The sequence below is a fragment of the Anastrepha ludens genome, chromosome 6 (genome assembly GCF_028408465.1).
Source record: "Anastrepha ludens isolate Willacy chromosome 6, idAnaLude1.1, whole genome shotgun sequence".
NCBI lineage: Eukaryota > Metazoa > Arthropoda > Insecta > Diptera > Tephritidae > Anastrepha > Anastrepha ludens.
Window position 1 is genome coordinate 43346192 of NC_071502.1, and position 17383 is coordinate 43363574.

At 35.9% G+C, this 17383-nt stretch overlaps 1 protein-coding gene across 8 annotated transcripts in view; it reads left to right on the plus strand.

The window, feature by feature from the left end:
* LOC128867760 (ion transport peptide) overlaps positions 1 to 17383 on the plus strand; it is a 120988-nt gene that overhangs the window by 11976 nt on the left and 91629 nt on the right. The window lies entirely within an intron of this gene.

The following is a 17383-nucleotide window of genomic DNA, read 5'->3' on the forward strand; positions in this document are numbered from 1 at the left end:
GTGGTTCTCCCGTGCTCCTACAATACAATATAAGGTATAGCTCTCTCTCTCCTTTTCCTCTACGTTATATCTTTTTTCTCTCTCGCGGAACGAAAATGCCCAAAACGTTGCATGGCCTTGAAATTTTACTCTCCATTCTTGCTCGTCCATCGACGCCTAAGAAGTTTCACTTCAAAAAAAAATTTTTAATTTTTTTGCATTTTCTCCATATAATTAGTGCTTGACATTTTTCTATTTCGCAAAAAAAAACAAGAAACACCCAACATCGTTAGCAATAAAAGTTTTCGAACACCAACGCGATTTTAAAACCACTTCAAACTTGCATTTTATAAATTTTAATTTACATACATACTCGAAATTTTCCCAAATTTCAGTCAGAACTGACTTTTTTAAGTTTCTCTAGTGGTACAATTACAACATGACCAAATTTTCCAGTTTATGCGAAAAACAGGCAACCATTTCCCTTGCGCTGCTGCTTCCGCGAACAACTTTTGTTGGATTAAGCCCATCTTGGAACACCCTTACTATCAATTGGTGTATTGTTCCCGACTCATTTGCATAAATTCACGGTTCGCCACCTGTTACGATATCATATACGTGATTTGAACCAACACGGCTGAATTTCTCAATATTTCTTTACACAAATCTGTTTTTGGCCATTTTCTAAATTATGTTATATCCAAAGAGAAGAAATCTTCAGAATGTGCATGCAATATTGAATGTATGCTGGTCAGGATGCTTCGTCACATGACGATCTTACGTTACCAATTGATGCACAGCATCTTTATTTTAACTTAGGGAGGCATAGTAAGTTGACCGTTTTTCGTGAGTTTTTGATCTCTCGAGTTATGACGTTCTTTCACTATTCTATCTAACTAATTAAATATTTCAATAAAAGTCTTAGAGTTCTTCAACCAGTTTTTAATAAATGGCTGGTGAAGGCACTACGAGTTATAGATGCATTTGCTTGCCTTCATACCTACAACTCTCGTCTGATGTATGAAGCGAGTAGTTGGCTTGGGTGTGAAATCATAAGAAATTCAACTCTAAGTATTGTCTGTTAGTTAATATGTTTTAGAAGCATGCGGAGGTGGTAATTTGTGTGATTGCCACTGCCTTATATCAACCTCCCAAGCGGTCAATGAATAAACTCTAACAAAGAGATGAACATTAACTTACCTACACTAACTGCGTACACACTCGTATATGCCTCGCGAATAGTATTTATTTCCATACATCACGTGTGTGTAAATATCGGTAGACTACAAATATTGAAAAATAGTGTGTCAACACAAAAGGCCACTCACGATTTTATATCAAGTGAAACTTTAGCAAATAGTGTGCCACACTTGCGACTACAAATTGTTCAAACGATGCCACTTTCAGTTGAATGAACTGTATTAAAAATTTGTATAAATACACATACATATATATTACATATATTATTATTCACATAGTTCGCTCGTAGTTACACGTTTGCAAACTTATGAAACAAAAAAGTTTGATAGCAAAAAGTTTAGGAGTGGCTTGACGACTGCCGGTAATCAAGATACAAGCAAGCAAGGTCCAACCAAAGTCAAACCTTTATTTATATTTATTCACATTTGCCATAGTTACTAACTACTGAAAGTATTTACATATGCAGTATCTACTAGAATGTGTGTAAAGTTGTTTGGAAAATATATTAGCATTAAAAATTTGCATAGATAGATGTTATCGAAAAGCAAATTTATGTAAATTTTCAGACTTGGAAATGCGCTTGTATTTACTTTTAAATATAAATATTTTTATATGTACTTAAATCTCATAGAAATTTGCGGACTATCCTATTTATTTGTTGTCATAATTTATATTAACCCAATTTAAATTTTTTAAAGTTATTACTGAGCAAATAAGCAGTCTTATTTAACTATTGGTATTGAAATTAGATATTTCTGAAAATAACGTGCTAAATATGTGGATGTTTGCTCAATGAAGAATAAACAAATATGAAAACTGCCTTGTATGGAAAAATGTATATAAGAATACATACATGTCTGTACCTAGTCTACTATACCTATATTTTAAATATGCAAATTTGCAATGGGCGCCATAGAACTAATAAAAGTAAATTCGTATAAATATAGAAGATTCCAGCTCGACGCGCAAATTACCCTTATTGGTGCATCTATGTATGGCCGCCGTAGCTGAATGGGTTGCTGTTTGACTACCATTCGGTAGATCCCGGGCATGAAGCATCAAGTGATAGAAAACTTTTTTTCTAATAGTGGTCACCAATAGCAAACAATGGCAACATACAAGGGTACTTCTGCCATGAAAAAACTCATAAAAAGTCACTTGTAGGTCACTCCATTTGTGGGAAAACTTTAAGACGCACGTACAAGTTGGAGAAGGACAAGCTCCAATCATCCAGTAAACGGTGTAAGTGCAGTTCTATATGTAGTTCACAAGTCTGCAATCTCGTGGGTTTTCTCACAGGCCAATATGCGCGGGGAATGCGTGCTGTAAGACTTGAAATTACCGCAAGTCCTTTTTGCGATGGATGTACGGAGGATGAGGTGGAATCATCTCAGCACCTTCTCCTTAGCTGCCCTGCTCTGGCGGGGCTAAGATCCAGGCATCTTGGCTCTTACTTTTTTGTTACGCCTGCTGATATAGCTGGCGTTGACATTAAAAATCAGATGAATTTCATCAGCAGCACAAAGCGGTTGACGGAAACGCAGCACAGTCATCGTTCGTTATTCAAACACTCTAAACCCACCCTCCCAACCATCCCAGCACCACCTCTCCCCGCCCTCTCCCTGCATCCCAACGTTCTTACTCTTTCACTACACCTCCTTCATAATGGTATCACAAAGGACGAAACCGATTTTCTTTGTCCAAGTGTGCTTATTCCCTCGGCAACCATACCAACCTAACCTAACCTCAAAAGTTTGCAAACATTATCAATCTTTCGATATGTTGATTAATTTTGCGTCACCTAACCAAGTAATGGCTCATAAAAGAGTTTTTTGCTTCCTTTATTACAAAACAAATTTAATTATATAGTGACCCTGAAAATAGGGCTAATTAAAAAAAATTTAATTTTAATTAAAATTAACACTCCTATTTTAATTTTCATATAATTTTTTGCACATTTGTGAAGTTAAATTAAAAGATGAATTTAAATTTGTATATAATTTATAAATACCAAATTTACGGAAAATTACATTTTTCACATGTTTGGCTAAAAAATAAGTTTAGCGGGTAGCATCATCACAGCAACTATCGGAACTATGTATTTTTTCAGATAGTCAAGCAGCTATCTTAGCTTTAAAGTCACCTATAACCAATGCAAAAATCGTCAGACAATGCAAAGAAAAACTTAATGCTTTAGCGCGCACGACAAACATCACTCTAATCTGAACATAAAAGGAAATGAGAAAGCGGATGAGCTCGCAAGAAAGGGGGCGTCCTATAACGAATCCGAAGCGGTAGAAAAAGGCTGTTCCCAAGGCGTATGCAAAAGGGAGATCTTCTCACTATTCCATAAGCAGGCCATTGACAGGTGGACTAACACGGATACTAAATAATCGAGACCCGATTTCAACAAATCTAGAACTGACGAATTGTTAGGAAAGCCACGAGCAGAAATATTTAAAATTACGTCAACAATAACCGGCCACTGGTCTTTGGGAGACCATACCAGGAAGATGCGGTGGCCGTACAACGATAGATGTCGAAGCTGCAGTCAAGAACAATCTTAGGCAACAGTCTCTCACTATTAGTGTGAGTGCCCGAATCTGGGTGCTCTACAACATAGAATGCTGGCGGAGTTCCCCACGATTAACTTGAAAGAAAATGCAGAAAAGAAAATATGTAGATGACAAAGGTAGACTCATAGTCAAAGCAAGATAGTTCGACTAATAAAAAGCAGTAGTTCTATAAGTGGTGTATCAAAATGGCATCTTTTATGATAATTGAATCAGCATCATGAAAAATGTTTTTTAGCCATCCTAATGTATAGAGTCGCCACTTGGCTATGATAGTTTTTCCAACTATCGTGATGATGTTCTCCGGTTTGTGTGACCAACGCACAACAACATCGGTATATTTGAGCTGTGCCATACAAGCGACACAATGCTCGAAGTTATAAAGGAGAGATTTGACGATTGTGTCATCTCACGACAATTGATCGCCTTCTCCATACGTCTTAGCATCCCTTGACTACTTTCACTGATGCTACCTCACGTCAATTCCATGTCTACGCTCAAAAGCGAACCTCTTTGGAGGAGTTATATTTGATACCCCGGACCTACGTGCTTGGGGCATGCCGCGTAAAGGTAAAAATAAAGACTTCCATGGGCATGACTTCCCACGCCTGGTTTATGGCATACATTCTGTCAAAAAAGTACCGAGAAATGTTCAATAAAACGCAAAATAATTGTTTAATCATCAAACTTTATGTTGTCGCCTTCAAAATAGGCTCTAGCAATACTCATATGCCAACGATTAGTCCTGTCATCAAAGCACCTTTTAAACGCGTCTGAAGAGATCTTCTTCAGCTCCTTCAGCGAATTCTCCTTAATGACCTCTATCGACTCAAGCGGCGTTCGCCGAGTGGCAATTTAAGTTTTGGGAAAAGAAAAAGTCACAGGAGGCTAAATCGATGATATTGGTCGAGTTTTTGGTCAAAAAAGTATTCAGAATATGAGCCTTGTGAGACGGTGCGTTATCATGGTGCAAGATCCATGAGTTTTCTATCCACAAATTGGGACGTTTCCTATGCACATTCTCGCACACACGTCTAATCAAAGAAAACGAGTAGCATGAATTTCACTTTTGACTGACTGTGACGTGGTTTTTTGGATTTCGGCTGATGTGGATAGCGCCATTCAGCCGCCTGTTATGATGAGCTGAACAAACGTGTGGTCCGAATTCGCTTGCTCAAACATGTCTTCGGCCACCTTCTTCCGATGAATTTTTTGAAAAAAATTCAACTCTCTTGGAACTAGTCGAGCAGCCACGCGTCTCATGCCCAATTGATGGTGTAAAATGTTGCGAATTGATTCGTGAGACACGCTAAGGTCACGAGCTACCTCCCTTAAACTTAAATGATGGTTTTCCTGCACCATTTCCTTAACTTTGTCGACGTTTTCGCCCGTTGAAGGCGTTGATGGACGACCGGATCGGGACAAATCTTCCACGACTTCTCGGCCCTCTGCAAAAGCTTTATACCACTCGTAGACCCGAGTTTTTTATAAAGCACACTCGGCATAGGCTGGGCGGCCGCCGTAGCCGAATGGGTTGGTGCGTGATTACCATTCGGAATTCACAGAGAGGTCGTTGGTTCGAATCTCGGTGAAAGCAAAATTAATAAAAACATTTTTCTAATAGCGGTCGCCCCTCGGCAGGCAATGGCAAACCTCCGAGTGTATTTCTGCTATGAAAAAGCTCCTCATAAAAATATCTGCCGTTCGGAGTCGGCTTGAAACTGTAGGTCCCTCCATTTGTGGAACAACATCAAGACGCGCACCACAAATAGGAGGAGGAGCTCGGCCAAACACCTAACAGAAGTGTACGCGCCAATTATTATAATTTTTTTTTTTTACTCGCCATAGGCTTTCTGCAACATTTTCAACGATTCGGCACACGAAATCCTGATCAAAACTCAAAATTTAAGACAAATTCTGTATTCGAAATTTTTATCCATAGTGAAAATCGCAGATCACACGATCACACCTGCGGTTGACTGATATATATTAATTAAATGCCAAAAACAAGCTAATTGACAGATCAAGCTCAAACTCTGCGAAACTATAGAGGAACGTTGTGCCAATATTCCAGCAAAGAAAAATTTAGACATATGTGTAACGCGCGCTTTTTAAATGAACAATTCCTGATATTTTTTTGACAGAATGTAATATATATGTAATTAGATAAGATGAGTTATTGAATTTGTATATGTTACAAGGTCAGAGTGATCTAAAACTTAGCCATTTACTTATATTTACAAGTGCAGCTTAATGTGGTTGGCAATTATGTGTTTATGAAACCACCAATCTGTCTGTACTTGGATGTAAATTCGAATGCATGTACAAGGTGGCGCAAAATTAATCACTCTGCCGGTATTTATATATCTAATTTTTACAAATGGTTTCGTATGAGCTAAACTGCTGCAGTATACAAACAGACATGCAATGGTGCGCGTAAAGGTCAAAATAAAGATGTCCATCACTCGAATAATAATTATTATTTTTTATTTAGTAAAAGAGTTATTCCGAAACAAACTTGATTAATTTTGCGCCACCTTGTATGCGAAGCTGATAGGGAATTATTCAATTTAAGACCACATATGCACATACTTACATATGCACATACTTAATGCTAATTGTTAAGGGCGCGCACCTCCTCAACGCCACCGACTTCCGCAACACTTCCCACACAATGTATGAATTTGTAAGTACTTCAAGAACTGCAGACAATTGCTATAATTTCCGTTTCCGAATTTAGCTGCCAATTGGGTTAAGTATCTATGTAGACTAGTCGTGCCAACCTACATTCATATGTATTATATGTGTATGCATTTGTATATAGTTAGTATGCATGTGTGTTCATGTTGGTTGTTATGTTGCGTAGCTCACATACGTATAAGTATGTAAATACATACCTACATACGCATGTTAATAACCAACTCTTGACTCCATTACTCCCTGCACTAAAGCCGATTTAGGTAATTGAAGAAAAGTATTTGTAAGTGCCCTCGGGTGGGTTTATATTGCATACTACTTTTGATGGGCGCTATATGAGAATATGTTTGTACTACTAGCTAATACTCGGCATGTGTTGCTACGTCTCAATGAATAAAGTGAAAGCAACCAATTAGAAAAATGTAAAACAATATTATTTTTATTAATTAATTAGTTGGCCATACCGAAAATAAAACTTTTTTAAGTTCCATTCAACCTTATTTAGAGATTGTTCTTGGACTTCATTTTTTATCGCTGGGCATAATTGGAATAGTCATATTTCCCGCTTTGTTGAATGGTAGTTCTGTGTTTTTTTGCTAAAAGTCTGAATAAAAGTAATACAGAAAATTGGGTTCTGCAAGTTAAGGGTGATACTAACCCTACGGCCAATCACCAAAACTCGTCAGTTCTAACTACCTTGATATATATATAATATAAGTATTTCCCATCATTCCTAGGTGGAGCTTGGGGCCTTAATAAACAATTCAAAACTATATTTGTTTAAAGCTAGGAATTTCACTTGCCGCCAAGAGCGGCCTGCCTGTTTCACTTCTGCTTCTATTGGTAACCTCAATGCGTTCGATGATTTTTTTAATTTTGCCATTTAATATCTTTACTGAACTATTTTAATTACTGAATTTATTGAATTTAATTTTGAAAGAGATGGCAACTCTATTCAAAACCAAGATTTCAAATTAAGATTTACAAACCTCTTTCCTTTGATACGCATTTTGTTATATATTTTTTATTTTTAATTGAACTTAATTTTTCAAACAGGTGGCAACGCTCTTGAAAATATTTTCGAAATTAATCTCTCGTAAGTCTTTTTTCGTTAAACACCTGTATTGTAATATTAGTTTATTACTAGTCAGTTATTAATACCACTTTTTTCATATGTGGCAACCTAGTTAGTAACCTATTTTTCAATCCAGGTCATACAATAAACATATATGAACTAACACATTTGTGCAAAATTTCATGTAAATTCGTTCAGTCAATGGGGTTTGAAAGCGAATTAAATTCTCTCAAACTTCTAGAATTCGCAAGAATTATTGAAATTAATTTTCTCCGCGGAACGATGGGGAGTCAATCGTCCCACTTATCAAATCGAATACTATCTAGCGAATTTTGATTGATAAGCAAGCACCGAAATCTAATTGCAGCAGTGCTCCCAAAATGCAAAGAACTCACTAATTGAACTAAGACTTTGTGAAAAGGTTCAAGTCAAGAGAGGTATGCAACAGCTTTAGAGCATACGGATCAATAAAGTCTGAACTAGAAGGGCTCATAAAAGCTAGTAAAGAGTATAATTTTTAATACCACACCAAAATCAATAATTTAACTTGGATTTGAAAATCTGTAACCCACTTTGATAGAGAGTAGGTATGTGAGAAAAAGATTTAGAACAAGAGACAAAAAAATATACTTAAATTTTTCTTAGTTCTTTTATACCAATCAAATGTGTAATATTTTAGATCTGCGTACATCTAACAAATGTAAGGTATCCATTTTACTAAAAATTCCTTTGGATTCTACTGTAATAGCCAAAAGGCTAAGACTTACATGGAAGTACATGTAACACTCTTCAAATTATAAATTTATAAAAAGTCAAAATTAGCCATTTAAGAATGAAAGAATGCGTATGCCGTCAAATCCATCATTTTAAATTTCTTTTGCTTGGTATTGTCATGTTGTCTTACACAAAAATCATGAATCTAATTAAATTTTAATAAACTGCTTAAGGAAATATTTGACCAATCTAAATACAGATTAAATAAAATAAATTTCCCTGACTTTCGACAAAATAAAAACCGTCGATAGTTGCATCCAAAGTTTTGCAGCTTTACATTGCAGTGCCCCCCGCATTTGCAGAATCATAGCAAAACTTATCACAAGCTTGATCAAACTCGCAAAAATATTAAAATAAAATAATATATACAAGTTAATTAATGTATAAATGTACACACGCCCACGTATTTTATCACATTAATTAACTCACATAGCTATTGTGAATACTCGTAAAAGTGTATGTCTATCTTTGAATTGCACAGTAATTTTATTCACCCATAAGCTTAGCGTTATTGCCCGTGTGGGTGGTCATATGCTAATTAACCAACTCATAACCAAAATGTTCGATACAAAAAAATATAATGAAATGTTATTGGCAATTATCGTTTTTATTAAACGTCAAATGTGTGCACACTTTTTTATTGTGGCACGTGTTTGCTAAGTGAAAGCAAAATAACAAACTCTCTAGTTTTGTATATGTATGTGTACCTATGTAACGGGTGGTTTTGTTTAGATGCGTGGTAGCTGTATAGTAATGTCTACATCGGGTGCTTTCTAGCTGCATGAGAACTAGCGATAGCGATAACAACCTATGGCTTGACGATTGAGAATGGCAAATTGTGTTGACATTTCTGTTCAATAAAGTTTGGCTAGTCATTATGAATCGTTTAATGCCAGAATAACGCTTCCAAATGATAGAAATTTACTTTGCAAAACAAAAAATATATCTGTTCGCGAAGTTTATAGAGCACTTGTGGCATCATTGGTCTTTATTTCCTTCGTTATGGTACTTGGTGATTGGAAATTTTTGTTTGAAAATATTAATCAGCTATATATCGATGGCATTTGGCTCCGACAAAACAGACCAGTTTGCCCTACAGTGCACTTAACAATCGATTTATCGCAATATTCATATTTATTATTCAATATTATTCACAATATTCAATATTGCGCCATGCAACTCGTAGCCGCGGCGGACATATGCCGGATTCATATTCAAAAACTGAACGCCATGAAAAATAATAAAAATAAGGATAACAAATATGTATTCCTCTGTTTGGTATTACAATTTTAAGTTCTTAAGTTTCTTAAAAATAGCCGTTATAATGGGGACTTTCATGAAAAGCGTTGATATAAATAGGGAATGGTTGAAAGCAGTAAGAATTTTATAATAACTATAGCAAAACGACTTATGTATACGAAGGAAAGTTGTGCAAACCTTTGTGTTTCTAATTTTGTTTTAACAATTTTTTAATAAAAATATAGTTCATTTTTTTGCAAAAACCATATAAATCCAACTTTTAAACTTGCATCTTCAATTACAAAATTTTCATCAAAATTTCTCACATTTGAGTCAGAGTTTCTAGTTTCTATTTGTTTTTGTTTTTTTTTGCTAATTGAGTTTGTTGTGTGTGCTCTTCCGTCCTAGTGCTGTAGCTGCTTAATGCAGTCGAATTATAATTTAGTATTTCTTCAGATATTTTTTTATGAGTAGCTTTTTCATGGCAAAAATACACATGGCGTTTTGCCATCGCCAGCCTTTCTATCATTCGGTGTTTCATGATGGAGAGCTGATAACCCGGATACGCACCAACGCACTCGGCTGGTACGCCCGATTAATGAGTAAATAATTCAAAAAATTACATATTAAAATATTGGTGTGTCAAACTAAATTTATTTTGGAATAATTTAACCTTTTGCGGTCGTATTCAACTTGGATATGTGTGTCGCACTGTTCGGAATTAATTTCCGTTTGAAAGATCAGTGATGCACAACATTAATTCTATAAATAAGTACAGTATAAAATTAGTATGGTTCCTTGCTGTGGTGGCTCGTGCGGCATACGACCGCAAAGGATTAATTGAGAAACAGATACCGAATAATGTTGACACTTTTATAAAACAATTTGTCATAATCTTTTTATTTTATTTTTTTGTTTAAGTGTTACGATGAATTCCTCACATCCGATTTACAACGAAACGTATGAAAAGCCGTTCCGGGTTGATATTTAAAAAAAAATTTATTAAATTAAAATAAGAAATAACATTAAAAAAATACATATTCAAAACTAAGTAGAATACTATAACATACATATATATATCTATATATGTATATATATATACATATATATTAGGCCGGGTCGATTTGTGGGGAGGCAAAAAAATCGCCCATTGCTCTGTGAAAATCATATTCTAGGGATCAAAATAAGAAACTTTGCCGAAGGAACCATACCTCTAAAACGAATTCTGATGTCCCCCAATTCGGGTCGAACTTTTAGTGTCTTTTGTGGGGAGGCAAAAAAATCACCCATTGCTCGGTGAAAATCATATTCTAGGGATCAAAATAAGAAACTTTGCCGAAGGAACCATACCTCTAAAACGAATTCTGATGTCCCCCACTTTGGGTCGAACTTTTTAGTTTCTTTTCTCATGTAAAGGCCAAAAATGGTGATATTTTGAAATGATTGTATGGGGAACCCCCCAGGGGAGTTCCAGCCATTGACGACGGCTATAGACATTTTTTTGTTTTAATTCTGGTGTTTCACTGAGATTCGAAACTACTTTCTCTCTGAATTCCGAATGTTAGTCACAAAGGACATAAATGCAAAGCTATTAGAAAAAAATGTTTGCAAATTGAAAAAATATGATTCAGTTGCAAAAATTTGCAAATACGACAGAAGCATATTTTTGATTGATTTAACTGGTTTATCAGTATATCTCAGTATATTATGTATAATATTAGTTGTTTAAAAGGCTAAAAATATTATTCAATATATTGGTACATGGCGTATACGCAACCCGCATAGACTGCAACAGTAGCAGCGGCAACGATGAAGTAGCAAAAAAAAATCCTACTCGCTTTATAAAGCTTATTTGCATTTACTTTGGCACACATTTAGTTACATACATAAATACATTATATGCAAACATAGTAAAACATGCAAATCTCATTCATTTTTTTAGTCGTTCGTCTGGTTTTGCATGAAATGCGCATTTTTTATTTACCAACTAATATATTGTCATTTACCTGCATACTATTTATCTATGTAGGTATACTTGTATGCATATATTTGTATGCAATTTTGTTCGTATTTTATCTCAAAGTCGACGCTTAATAACACTCAAGTACGGATATAAGTAGTTCGGACGCTGTTGTGCGCTATTTGCATTTACAGTTTCTCGCGTGTTGTTGTTGCTGTTGCTTTGTGGCCGGTAGCTGTAATTAACATGTGCGCTTAGCAGTTGTTGCTAAAATTAGAAATAAAAACGAAAACAAAAATTTAAATATCAACATCAGGCTACTGATTTATATGAGCGACTTGTGTCACAGACATGAAGTGGAGAGTAGGCGGCAGATTTATGTCATTCAACACGCGGTCGGCAAAATATATCTACCCTCATACACATACATATAGTATATTTGTATGTATTACAGTTATTAAATACTTAGTTAAAATTTGCAACAATTTTCGTGAAGATGACTTTCAATTTATTTCTGCTGGGACTTATAAGAACACCGCAAAAGTGATTGCACTTAAAGAGAAAAGAAAATATAAGCATTTAATTGTTTAGATTACTTCAGGTTCGAGCCAGCTTCAGAAAGATGTGTGCGTTAGAAGATGTGTAGATCACAGATTTTATAATGAATTTGTGCTGGCTTCCATTGCAGTGAGAAATATTAGGGGCGCGATTAAGTTCCCATCCCACGTCAATAGATGCCGTCAACAGTGTGTGCTAGTCGATTCTAACGTAACCTAAACGTCATTAAACAAGCTTAGACCTATGGTAAGCAAACTGCTTCGACACATTAGTGATTTTGTTTTGGTATCATTTGGTTTTGTGAAAATGTCTGATTTTGTGCCGAATAATCGTCATTAGTAGGAAGTGTTGATTTTCCTATTTCATTCGAAAAAAACGGCGGTTGAAGCTACAAAAAGTTTATGGAGATGCTGTTTTAAGTGAAATAACGTGCCGAGATTGGATCCATCGCTTCAAAGACGCTGATTTTAATGTTGACGACCGTCCGCGAGGATCTATGTCAAACACAAGAAAAGCATGCTTCAGTATTAGGAGTTACCCGCCAATCCATTCCCAAGCGATTGCATGCTTTGAGAATGATTCAGAAACAGGGGACTTGGGTTCCTTATGAGTTAAAACCAAGGGATGTTGAACGTCGTTTTTCGCCTGTGAACAACAGCTCCAGCGGCAGAAATGGAAGGGTTTTCTCATCGCATTGTGACGGGTGATGAAATATGGATTCATTACAGTAATCCAAAGAAAAGAAAGTCATGGGGACTGCCCGGTCATGCTTCTACGTCGTCACATCAGCCGAATATTCACGCTGCGAAGGTTATGCTATGTATTTGGTGGGACCAAGTTGGTGTTATTTATTATGAAATGTTATAACCAAGCGAAACCAACACTGGGGATCGGTATCGACTTCAATTGATGCGATGGAGCCGAGCACTGCGCGAGAAGCGGCCGCAATACGCGGAGAGGCATGGAAAAGTGATTCTACAGCATGACTAGGCTCGGCCTCACGTTGCCAAACCCGTTAAAACCTTCCTGAAAACACTGAAATAGGAAATCCTACCCCACCCGCCATATTCCCCAGATATTGCGTCGTCCGATTATCACCGGTTCCGATCGATGGCAATGGTCTAGCTGACCAGCAGTCCCATTTATATGAAGGCATCAAAAATGGTTTGATCCGTGGATAGCCTCAAAAGATGAACAGTTTCACCGCGACGGTATACGAGATCTATCAGAAAGATGGGAAAAAGTAGTAGCCAGCAATGGACAATACTTTCAATGATTCACTTGTAACCATTTTTTCAGAATAAAGTTGTATTTTCATCAAAAAAACAGCGAGCACTTAGTTGCGCACCTAATATCATCACTTTTCAAGGTAATTTTTTCGGCACTTTGCAGAAAACAGCACTAAAATTACCTTTACAAACCGTCCAGCTTATTATTTTGTGGTTGTCTTTGATTTTTTTAGATCTGCCCTATTTACTAACCCTTCTGTAAAGATTCTTGGTGTGTCTCTCAATGTTTAGTTTTGTAAAACCTCTACACCTTTTCTTAAATACCAACAAAGATATGAGAACTGTCAACTGGAGGATCGGGAACTTTAAATGGAGATTGACCATTTTATTAACAGTAAGTGCCCTGCTAGACTTTAAGTGCTGCTCCTTACTCTCACTCAAGTGTTGAGCAGATTGATGATTTGGATGATCGAACGAAGAAGTGGTGAAAACTTTGACCATTGATGACGCTGGTCAAAGTCAGATGAGAAAAGTTTACGGGTTTTCAATCGCATGTAGTTCAATCGCTTAGGGATTACTTTAAAAATAGTTCTAAAATTCTGGTCTACAATCAAAAGAAGTAGAGGATTCAAAAATTGCTTTTGCACTTTAAAAATTTTGCTTAGAGCTGCAACTGGTCAAATAATAAGAAGTCTTTTCTATCATTCACACGTATTACGGAAGCCGCTTAAGAAATAATTATAGCTACGCAGTATCTTAAAGGCAGCTTGTTCAAGAAGATCCAGGAACCACAATTTGATAGAAGTGGGCTTATGCCCTAAAGAAAAGTGATGCCTTACTCCAAATACCAATAAAAATCCCAAATGCTAAGTCAAATCTATTTTGGAGTCATTACATAAATTTCTACACAGGGCAATCTCAGATTCAGTAATATCTGTTAAACTCCATCCCAATAGAGTTAACTTAAACATAACGTGAAACATAAAGATATGCTGCTTGGCCTTCAAATATTTTTTGCTGATAATACCACTAGTCTTGATTAGAAGACTACATATATTAAATTTAGAAAAGTTTTATATATTTTATAATAGTTACTTAGAAGGCGATTTTGCAGCAATTCAGATGGATTTAAATCTTTAGTATAAAATAATTTGTAATATGAAGTCCGTGGGAAGGCCAAAAACAGTTTTCAAAGCCCTTGAAATGAATGGAAAAGTTTATGAAACATAATTAAAAATAATTTGAAGGAAAAATTACATTCAGTCATGCGCTTAAAGCTGCTTGATCCACGATTTCTTTAAACTCACATCACTTTACAAATCTATTTCAAATTGTATTTCTGAGGTTATTGTAAGCATTGTTCTTCCTATTCTTATTTGGTGCGCTAACCGCTTAAGAGATTTTAGCCAAGTTTAGCAAACTACGCTAGCCGTTGTTTCTTCCCAGTTGGACGCCCGAAGTGAAGCCTAGTCCTTCTCCACCTGATCTTTCCGACGCAGAGGAGGCCTACGTCTCGCTCTGCTAGTACCGCACCGAATACTGTTAGAGCCGGAACGTTAGTATCCATTCGGACGACGCGATTTCACCAGCGGAGACGCTAGATCATTATTCCCTGTCCCCGTAAGGCTCATATAGCTGTAACTAGTAACAAGACCAACTAGAATCATTATTAAATAAAGCAAATAACACTTTAAAGCCAGCACGTCTTTTTATCTTAACATTTTCTTCAGCGGCCTTAATCAAGTGCATCTAAAATTATCATTTGCCGAGGTAAAATTGGTTTTAATTTACAAATGTCTGCGAGAGAAGCAGATTTTTAGCAATCACTTTTCGGTAAAAACTATTTGTTTTTGCGATTCTAAAAAGAAACTTGATGCAAAAGTAAAAGGAAAACGTTTGAGCCTAATCAAGTGAGAGAGAGTATATTTAAGAAGTACGATGTCACAAAGCGGTTGAATAGGTAGTACCTACTTCTTTGGACTCAAACTCCTATAGTACAAAATTTTTTTAGAAAAAATTCCTGAAAAGAAGCGCCGAGTTGTAATAAAATTATATTTTAGTTTAATGGGACCAAATAACTTTATTTGTTCCATTGTGATCTGGATTTTTTTTTTTTATTAAACATGTTTTTTTGTGTTCTTATTAATTTTGTTTCTTTCGAACATTGAGGAAATATTATACAAAACCCCCTCCAAAACAAAATCTTATGATGCAGATATCTGATTTCATGCATGCCTTTTGTACTAACCCGCACTTATTTTTCAGCTCTATGCAGGTTCTCCCATTCATACTAAAGATTAATAGATGGTTGTTTGGATTATTCTTCCACATTAAGAAAGTTGAAATGAAAGAGAAGGAGAAACATATATTATCATACTTTAGAGATTAGAGTAGAGATGCCGCTACGCCACTGTCCACTTTGCAATCATCCTAATTTCTTTTGCCTCTTCTTCAGGTCTTCTTGTTTCCGTGATGTAATGAGGGAAACACGAAGAAGGGTTAGATACGAAATCAGTATTTAATCATAAAACTTGCCTCTATAGCCGAGATTCTTTCAATCTAACTGCTAGACTGTCTAGCTGCTAGCCTAATTGCATATTTGGCTGTAATTTCGCGGATGTGGAATTTGACACGCTTTAATTACTTTAGCTATTTACTGCTTAATTTCTTGATGTGTATTCCGGCCATTACTCGTTAGAGTCGTTGTTATAATGACCGTTTGGAAAGTACTTCCCAATAATTTTAGTTTTATAAGAGTCTTACATTTTCTTTAAACGTTTTCACATATAAAAACCCCAGCTACTTTAAATTATAAGAAATATGAAAATTCCGAAAATAATTACCCTTATAATTGCCTACAAAGAAACAATTGAATTACAGCCACTAGTCAGGTGATATGGTTCTCTTGAAACACCTACATACTCCCTTATGGGATCGCGGCGATTTTTACCATAGTAGTAAATATGCATACATATGAACAATGTTGAATAAATAAATAATAAGCGCGATTTAAAGGGAAACATCAAAACAAATCCAAAGCTGCTGGCATACTCGGGATGACAAAGCTTAAAGTACTTGAGAAATGTTTATATGAGTGGAATTAGCCGTGGGTCATGGAAATTACACAAATTTTACAGTGAAGTGCAATGAATGTAATTTTCCTTGTTTTTGAAAATATTGTATAATATAAAATTTATAATATATAATATATATATACAACATACAAAATATATTATACATCTATATATATATATACATATATATATCTTTTATGTGATACAAAATTGGTTGATAACTGCAAAATCATGCAATAGTTGCAATTAATTGTTCAGTCCATGCATGTACAAAATAACTTATGAAATCGCATAGAATGGATTGCAAGCGAGTGAATCATTTGGAATTATTTAATTGCAGTATTTGTAGGCATTCGAATGATCTCTGCCTTGCTCTACTCTACTCCGCGCAATCCACTTAGAACTGTTCGCATTTATCGTACGATCGTCGTCGTATCGCTGCGTACAGCTTTCGTTCGCTTTCAATTTGCACGTCAAATGATCGTGCAATATAATTTAATGCTAATTGTCAGCGACAATTAATTGAGTCACAAGCCGACGTGTAGTGTACTCGTAATTTGTTATTCGAATGTAATTAATTTATTGTTACTACATACAACTTGAACATGCAAACAATAAAAAATTGAAATCTAACAAGTAATTTTACCCGTCTCACTGCACTGCCGTACAATGGGTATACACTTCTAGATTTGTGGGCAAAAAACCAAAAACTAAGAAATATAAATGTCTAATTCGAATACAAATCCGAGTCGCTTTGGTAATGCAAAATCGACTGTCGTGAGAGCTCCAATGTTCCAACTAGCAAGTACAGCAGTCAGCCAAATTAAGTCCATTGTACTGCACTCGGATTCCCTTTTAATTTTCTTTAATTCTATCCCGACCTCCAAAAAAATCTTAGTAGATCTTGTGGAGCCAAGGTGGTCGTTTCTTAACACATCAGTGCCAAAGAGCTCAAGCCTGATTGGAGCGAAGATGGGCAGACGCACAGGAAGTGATCCGCCATCTCAGCCTCCTCTTCTCAGAGT